This window comes from Pavona decussata, unplaced genomic scaffold (assembly GCF_977016875.1).
Source record: "Pavona decussata unplaced genomic scaffold, jaPavDecu1.1 SCAFFOLD_67, whole genome shotgun sequence".
In the NCBI taxonomy this organism is placed as follows: domain Eukaryota; kingdom Metazoa; phylum Cnidaria; class Anthozoa; order Scleractinia; family Agariciidae; genus Pavona; species Pavona decussata.
Window position 1 is genome coordinate 4249670 of NW_028145486.1, and position 8980 is coordinate 4258649.

The window sequence follows — 8980 nt, forward strand, 5'->3', positions numbered from 1 at the left end:
ACTTTTAAGAGCCCTACATGAAGACTCTTTGTCTCTTCCCATTTGTTGTGTTTCTCCCGCTATGTTTAAAATTCCAGTTTAGGATTAATTTTGAGCGAGCAATTTTCCAGTACAAGCTACTGAAGCGATGAAAGTTGTTCTGACTTCACAACTGCGAGCTCTGGCCATTTTATCTGAAACATTAATGGGAATCGAAACATTTTTCGAGAAAGTCAATGTTTCACTTACGTCCAGGAGCTAAGAATGCGTGTCAAAGTTTTTCCCTTGTCAGGATGTCAAACTCAAACAAAAACTAGCCGGCAGTAGGAATCCATTCACTCGCAGCATGCAAAGAAATTTCGGCTAGATTGCGGGGATGACTCTAGAGTAAAAAAATTGAAAAACTAAACAGCGTCCTATCCAAGATAAACAGCTTTCTGTTCAAAGCGATAAATTTAACATAGCTACTAGTGGAAGTATATAGGTAACTTAACTGGAAGTTTTTAGCTAACTAAAGCTAGGTGGAAAAGATAACTATATTAGCAGTATGTCTAACGAAAGAGTCGTGTTAGAGAGTCTTGGTTCTTCTTGTTCAGACGAGAAACGAGTTTCTGTTTTATACATAACGGGAAGTTCGTCTTATATTAGTAAAGCACACGTTTCACTTCTCCTCTTCCACTTCCCGTAACTTTGTTTAATTTCCTTTAAGCAGACTTGTGGTTTTTGAAAATTAATTATTAACCACCCTAAATTATATCGCCTCTTCAATTTGAGGGTGTTTAAAAGTCCAGGGTCTTATTAGTTGTCACTGGAAGAAAAAAGTATTTCTTTGATTGAGTATCTGAGGCCTTTGCTGTGAAAAATTCCCTTGTTTAAATAGAATTTTTCAAACCCTTGACTCTTAATTACACTGAATACAACTATAGCGGTAAACCCTTGACTCTTAATTACACTGAATACAACTATAGCAGTATGTGGTTGAAAATACAATGAAAATTTCAGTTCTTTAGAAAAGCAGCTCAGAATAAATTCAAGGAAGAGTTAGAAGAATATCGAGAAAAAAAAAATTCAAGAAATGTCTTGGGCAGGAAAAGTAGATGTTTATCTCAATTTCCCAGCGCAAGTTGTATAATATTTTGAAGCATTGGTATAGTGGCTATTTATACTAATAGTACAGGTTGTTGAACAAATATGTCGCTTTACATCGAAAAGACTGCAAAGACATGGCTGTTGTTCTTGTCGGAACTGAGAAAAGGAAGGTTTGTTTCCGGACAACGAAGACGTCCCGAAACATTTTCATGCTGCAACACCGAGTACAACTCGTAGTGTTCCAACAACTGGCGTTATGTAATCTTTGCGTGCACAACTTTGCTTTGCACGGTTAGACAAATTGCTCACTGAGTTGCCTCACTTGAATAAACAAATGGCTCATTCGAAGAAAATACACTCTTATAAGACAGGCGACAATTAAGTTTTACTTTGGTGCCAAAAACCACCCTTTATTTCTGGCAAAGCGATGCAGCACGCTTGTGAAACTTCTGAAATCGGTTTACATCCGGCATCTGGCCACTTACTCCGGGACCCTGGTCTCAAGATCGGCGCAAGCGAGAGAGAAAACACATGGAGCTGCAAGGCATGGAAGATTATGAGGGACAATTTCTCTCCATCTTGCAACGCATCTCGCAAAGTTTCGAAAAGAAGAGGAACTTGTCTACTTTTTCTGCAACCTGTAACGAAATTTTTAGTTACGAGGACTTCAAGAGGGGAAGTCATACGCGCAGTTTCGCTCTCAACTTGTTTCGCAATGGCGTTGCTATAATTTTCAGGAAAAACAGCCAGACGTATAACAGTACTTTTAAGGAGAACTGCCGACTGTGCAGTGGTGTGAACAATCGCCCCTCACTTGCACTGCAGCTCGGGTTCGAATCCCGTATTTGTTATGTGTGGAGAGATGATGTTGTTGCTTTCTTCCTTGCTGCAAAGGTTGTTTTCTAGATTCTGATGTTTTTCTCCCTCCACAAAAACCATTACTGTCAATACCCTTATGAAAGGCACCTGCGATATGCTTTTTTTCTAGGCCTCTGAAGTTCATAAAGTACAGTCACACCAAAAAAATCTACCCTAGATTTTACAATATTTTCGTCAAGATGGCTAAAAGTTAGAAGAATAGGATATTTTCCCTCACCTTTTCAAAAATGTACCTGATGCACTTTCAAGTCATAGACAAACTGTTATGTTAAGTAAAACGACGGAACACTTTTAAAGAGTCGTGCAGGTGGCTGACATTGATAATCACAGTTGACAGGTGAAATACAGCTTCCAATATCAGAATGCAAATAGCTAGGATGACTGCCTGACACAGCACGATTATAGGAAGTCAGTTATATAAATGAGAACAGTGTAATATTTCCTCCCTAGGTATTATTATTCATAAGGTATGGGGAATCGCTCTGGCCTTGGACTAGCCCAGACCAGACGAAGGTAAATGTGGCAAGGCAAGGTTCAACCCAACTGACTCGAAGGGAGGGAAGGGTGGGCAGCTAAACATGATTTGAGCTCGCGGCCTCAAGTTGAGTGACAGAGTGTGACACAATGCAATCTATTATATAGCATATTCAAATAATCCCAAGGGAGTTAATTACCAATGCAAACTAAGTTTGCATAGTTACGGCCACCTGAGGCAAACCCCACTGGGAGCTAAGTACAAGAGGCAATTAGAACTAAACAAATATCACCGAACCAGAACCTTGCAAGCAAATTCATAAACACCTCTCACGGCTTTCGGCATCTCATCAAACAAATTCAAAACAATCCAAGACACCGCGTTTCGGTAAATCACAGTATATTACAAGAAAAAGGAGTCTCGTCGCAAAGACTTGTCAGAACAATTCTCAATAAAAGGGATAAAAAATTATTGCCCCCGCAGGGTTTTGGCCTAGAGGCCAAAACCCGAGGAGGCACCCTAGGATTCCCCGCGTGTATACATATAAGGAATTTCAAAATGTAAGAAAGTAAGTACTGTAAGTAAATTTGTTAGTATGCGAAAAAAATCTCGATTTGATCAAACTAGGCGCGCACGGTCGTCTCGGGTAATATTTCAGCAAGCGCGAAAGGTGCTATCGGGTAGCTGTCATTCTGCAACCACGAGGTCTTCGAGCAGCGTTTGACGGTCTTGCGAGCAAGAGTTTGCGTTTCGTCGTCCTCAAGCAGCATTTCGAGTTCTTTCTAGCAGTGTTTCAAGGTCTTGCAACCACGAGTTCGCATTTCGCCATCATTTAGCAGCATTTCAACCACGAGTTCGCGTTTTGCCATCTTCTAGCAGCGTGTCAAGGTCTTGCAACCACGAAGTCACGTCTCGCCATCTTCTGCATCTTTAGCAGCCTTTCAAACCACGAGTTCACATAATTATACATACAATACGTTGCTGTTTCACAAAACAAAACTGTATGACTGTAATAGATTTCAATGTCAAATTTACAGAGAAATATGCTAACCAGTTACATGGATGTTAACTTCAATAAATATTCAAACGCTTCTTTTTTAACATTCGTTTGCACAGTGATTTATATCCAGTAAGAACCATATACAGGTGTTAAACAGATCTTGAAAAGCGATGGCAGGTCTAGTGAAAACTATTACTAGTTTTAAATTTTTTCAATAAAGCGCCAGGCAGCAATACACATCACAGGTAAGTTCAACACGTGGAAAAAATCTCGCCACTACGACAAAACCACGTGCAAAAATATTTGCAATCATAAGGCTGGTTTCCATATGATCGCGGATCGCAGATCGCAGATCGCAATAAGGTCTGCGATCGTCTGCGATCCTGCGATCGTGATCGCAGAAGATAGAACCATGTTCTATCTAAAGGCTGGTTTCCAAATGATCGCGGATCGCAGATCGCAGATCGCAATAAGGTCTGCGATCGTCTGCGATCATATGGAAACTACTTCTGCGATCGTCTGCGATCCTGCGATCGTGATCGCAGACGATCGCAGAAGATAGAACCATGTTCTATCTCCTGCGATCGTCTGCGATCAATTGCCATTGTTTGCGATCTGCGATCCGCGATCATATGGAAACCAGCCTTTAGATAGAACATGGTTCTATCTTCTGCGATCGTCTGCGATCACGATCGCAAGATCGCAGACGATCGCAGAAGTAGTTTCCATGTGATCGCAGACGATCGCAGACCTTATTGCGATCTGCGATCATATGGAAACCAGCCTATAGTCAATATCAGCCTTTGCTTATTTAAAAAACAATTGTCACGCCGCCACAAACGACACCACACAGGCAAGGCTAGTGAACACGTGAAAATACTTCAGCCAGTTAAGGCAAAACCACAAAGGCAAAAAATCTCACAATTCCAGACGCCGCCACAGGCAACACCACACAGGCAATAAAAAAACCACACAGGAAAATACTGCCGCCACTTCAGGCAAAAAAACCACACAGGCAATTCACGCAATTTCCAACGCCGCCTCAGGCAACACCACACAGGCCAATTTTACCCTACAGGTAATACCGCCACCACTTCAGGCAAAAAACACACAGGAATTTAAGTAATTTCCAACGCCGCCCCAGGCAATACGGCACATAAGCAAATTTTACCCCACAGGTAAGACTAGCCGACTAGAAACTATCCCGCCAGACAGTCAAACAAATTCTAGATACCTTACTGTTCATGCAAAAATGAACAAGCACAACTTGGGGGATCTCGCCACTACATGCAAACTAAGAACAAACACGAGGAATTTAACTAGTCTGCGGCACAAAACGAGCTAAAGCTCCGAAAAGACTAAACGAAGGTGAGAACTTAACGTAACTCATCCTGAACTTGACCAGCGACAAGTTCTTTATTCCAGAATAAATGAATGAACTATTGAACTATTATCAAGACAAGAAGTTCAATATTTTATATTTAATGTTTCAAATTTTCAATATTGACAGTCTACGTTTCTCGTTCATTCTTTAAGGGCCATCTCCAACGGTGACCTTGTACTTCAACGACAAACAAGAGGTACCAATATTTGAATCGGGAAGAAAACAACGCTACCACACGAAACAAGCAGTGGATATACTATTAAGACAAGCCCCTCTTACCGAAATGTGTACAACACAACCTTTGGGCGTTCGCCAAAACATGTCCTTCCTTGTCAACGTCAGCAAGCTAAATAACTGGAGAGATGTCAAAGCAGACAGAAACGGAGTTTATGACCGTGTGTTACGATGTGGTGTTTGGACAGTGTCTTGTGATGTAAGCGAAAATGATACCAGTCTTGAAATCCTCGCCAGGAAGAAAGACAATTTAGGGAGTGACAGTCAGTACCACATAACAATTAATTCCAAACGAAACAAGGCATCACCAACACTTGTTCGTTCAATGTTTCTCCTGACCAACAAGAGTGGGAAAATTGTCAATGATGCTTGCCTGCTACAATATCATATTATCGCATCGGGAGCGCGAGAAGACACCGTAGAAGTCCAAGTTCTACCCCACGGAAACCGAAAAGAAGGCCAATCGCGCCCCTTTCACCCAACAGCAAAAAGTACCATGGAGAAAATACACCAGGGCCTTACCGATAGTGGCAGTATTGCCAAGGTGTATCGCGGTATCATGAAAGCTACTGGAGGTCCGACTCACGCTTCCAATCAAAGTGTTCTTCCTAGAGGAAAGAAGCAAGTAAGCGATGCAAAGTTTGCAAGAAACAGTGCAGACGATCCAGTCAAGGACCTGCTAGTTTATGCAAGACACAAAGAAAATTCTCCTGTCCTGCATCATTGTGATGTCCCGACTGATGCATGGGTTTTAGGAACCGAAGTGATGTGTTCAGATATCTCTCGTTTCACGACTTCTGAAAAGCTGAGCTACCCCCTGTCCATTGATCCAACCTTCAATATGGGCCCCTTTGGAGTTACCCCGGTTGTATACAAGCACCTATTTCTAAAATCCAGGCGGAACGGCGAAAATCCAATTTTTTTAGGACCTTCTATGTTGCACCATCGAAAGACCGTAGAGAATTACCGAATTCACTCGTCAGTGTGTGCGACCAACATCAAGAATCTGAATCAGGCCAAGGGGTTTCATGACTGACGGAGAAGAAGCATTGATTCATGCCTGGCCCAGGCCTGGCCCCAGTTGTTCAAAGGCCAGATAACTTTATCCTCTGGATAAGGTACTATTCGGGGTCTAAAATTTACTTCACGTTAAACGTTGTCCAAGGTTTTCGCACACTCCTAAACTAGACTGTGGTTAGAGTGGGCATATTTGCTTGTACACGATGAAATACCGAAATCTTTGCACAGATTGAAACTGTCGGATAGTGACTTATCCACCGGATAAAGTTATCCGGCCTTTGAACAACTGCGGCCTGGAGTGCAGACATGCCTAAGGCAAAACACCTACGCTGCTTCAAACACTTTGAGGGTAATTGTAAAGAGAAACTAAGGAAGATAAGTATCTGCAGCGCAAAAGACCAGAAAAAGTTTCTCAACAAGGTGTTTGGAGTCTACGGAAAGGAAGAAGTGATCCTAGATGCAGAGGATAAAAAAGACCTTAAGAGACGACTGTACGTATGCGTCGAAGGAAGAGCTAGAAAGAGAGGAAAGAGAAGTGCTTGGGTAGGACAGCACATACCAATGCAAGTTCTGGACATACCTCGAATCAAACTACGAGATGATGAAGAAAAACATGGTTGCAAAGGTTCGACGCCAGGGTGGGTTGAAAGACGGTCCTGATGGCAAACCAATCAGATCGTACACAAACCCTTCAGAATCCATGAATCACGTAATGTCTGCAGCGAAGAAGGATGTTGTTTCAAGTAAAAACGAGAAAGAATATGGTTTGACCAAGCTTGAATTCACCACTTCCGTGTTCGAAGAAATTTACCAGAAGCAGCAAGATTAATTACGTTTGGCCATCGCTGGAATAAGCGAAGAGTACGAACTTTCGGAGTTAGTGTCTCACCTTGAGGTCTCGATAGACACGTGGTTTCGCTGGTCAACCGAAGAAAGGGAGAAGTACGTCGCGGACATGAATAAATTGTCAGTGGAAGACGCACTGGGTAGGAAATCCATTCGTGAACCTGATATAACAAAACAGCCACCAGCGAAAGAATTCACCGAGTTGTCCATAGATGTAGCCCAATTTCTGAAGCAAAATATGGGATACAAGTTGGTCACAGCAAAGGCATGTCGCGGAAAACGCCCGACTTTTAGTAAACCACCCACTTGCCATCCAGGAGCAACCAACCTTGCAACCTTCTTTATTTTTCAACCTTCTTTATTTTTCTTTTTCCTTTTTTTTTTTTTTTGTTCTTTTTAATTTTCGAGGACTTATTTGTAAATCACTTATTAGTGAAATTGATTTCCTCAATAAAGATTATTATTATTATTATTATTATTATTATTATTATTATTATTATTAAATTTGAAGTCGCTGCAATACGCGCCAAGAACGGTAGAGTACAGTGTACCGTTGACACAAATTTCGTGTCGTGCAATTGTCCCAGCTACAAATTTGACAATATTTGCAAGCATTCCATTGCTGTCGCTCAGCTAAAAGGGTGCCTAGAAATGCACTTAAAATATGTTCACAACAAATCAAGGGCAAGGTTCCCCTAAACCGCTCTGGCAGAAGCCAATGTGGACAAACAGCGCGCAGGGAAGAAAGTCTCGTCCCTTGAAACAACAAAGCGCACCAACTGAAGTTCCCTAAGGAAGCAGCAATGGTGTCTATACAGAATCACACCTCAACGACAATCCTTTCCTCACAATCCAATCCTTCCTGAAGAGGCAAAGAAGTGCAGAAGCTGCAATGTGGACTTCTGTCACTGCCAAAGACACCTCCCGTTTGATTTGGTTCTGGAGCACAAAGAAAGGTGGTATTTTCCCGTAAATGGGGATTGGAAAAACAAAGTTCCGTCAAACAAAGAAGGATCAAGATTTTATCACGCCAACCTTCAGAAATGTCTCAAACCCAGGTTTTCATACATCTCGTCGCAGTATATACACATTCCAGAGGAAACGCTCCCAAAGCTGCACGAATCACACAAGGAACTTCTCAGGCGGGAGTTTCAAATGGACATATCATAGAGATTGAGAATTGATAAACAAAGGAGTAGCAAATAAGCTCTATTTTATGCCTCAACGGATGAACACTGAGAAATCGGACAAGGCATTTCGCCAATGTAATTCATTAATTTAACTTTAATGACAAGGCATTATGGACCCCTTGTCCTTTGGGCCTATATATGAAACATTGTTTGTATCTCACTGTTCCTCTCGTCACTGAAATTCACGATGAATACTTTAAGGAAAACCTGAGGACTAATAGTTTTAAGTGTGTGAGCTTCATCGGCGTCTTTTTCACCATGATTTAATTAAGAGCTGTTCAACAGTTAAAGGCGGACATTTCGCCAGATTAGACCTTCACTTTGTAGTGCTTGGAGAGTTTCATGTTCTTGTTGCGTTTGTTGTTGTTGTTTCCTAAGTTTGTCACAGTAGTGAAGAACTGTCGATTTTGTGCGAATGGTACTTTTCAAAGCCACTGTTTAAATCTACTAGTAACTTTAATTGAATCTAACTATTGTATGTTGCACGTTCCAGTTTTTGGCATTCAGTGAGGCGCTTTCCATAAGTCCAGATGGATGTCATCGTCTCATTAGAAAGAGGTGAACAAAGGGTCACAACCTCCCGAATGTGTCAAATTTTTCCGTTTCAACTGGTTTGAACGGAGATCGCTGAAAGCGCCCCATTTGAAAATCATATGCATGTTAATGTTATTTTTGAAATTTAAGAATAATATCAAATCTAAGGTAGTTTTGTTAGCAAAGGTTAATCATAATTTTACATTTTATATTACAGATAAAACTAAGTCTTGATTGTCAGCGATTTCGTACCTTATATTAAACGAATCTGTTTATGTTTCTAGTTTGTACACTCTTGGCTTGCCTAATTACAACTTGTGTTGTAATTATTCCAAAAGTACATTGCTCGT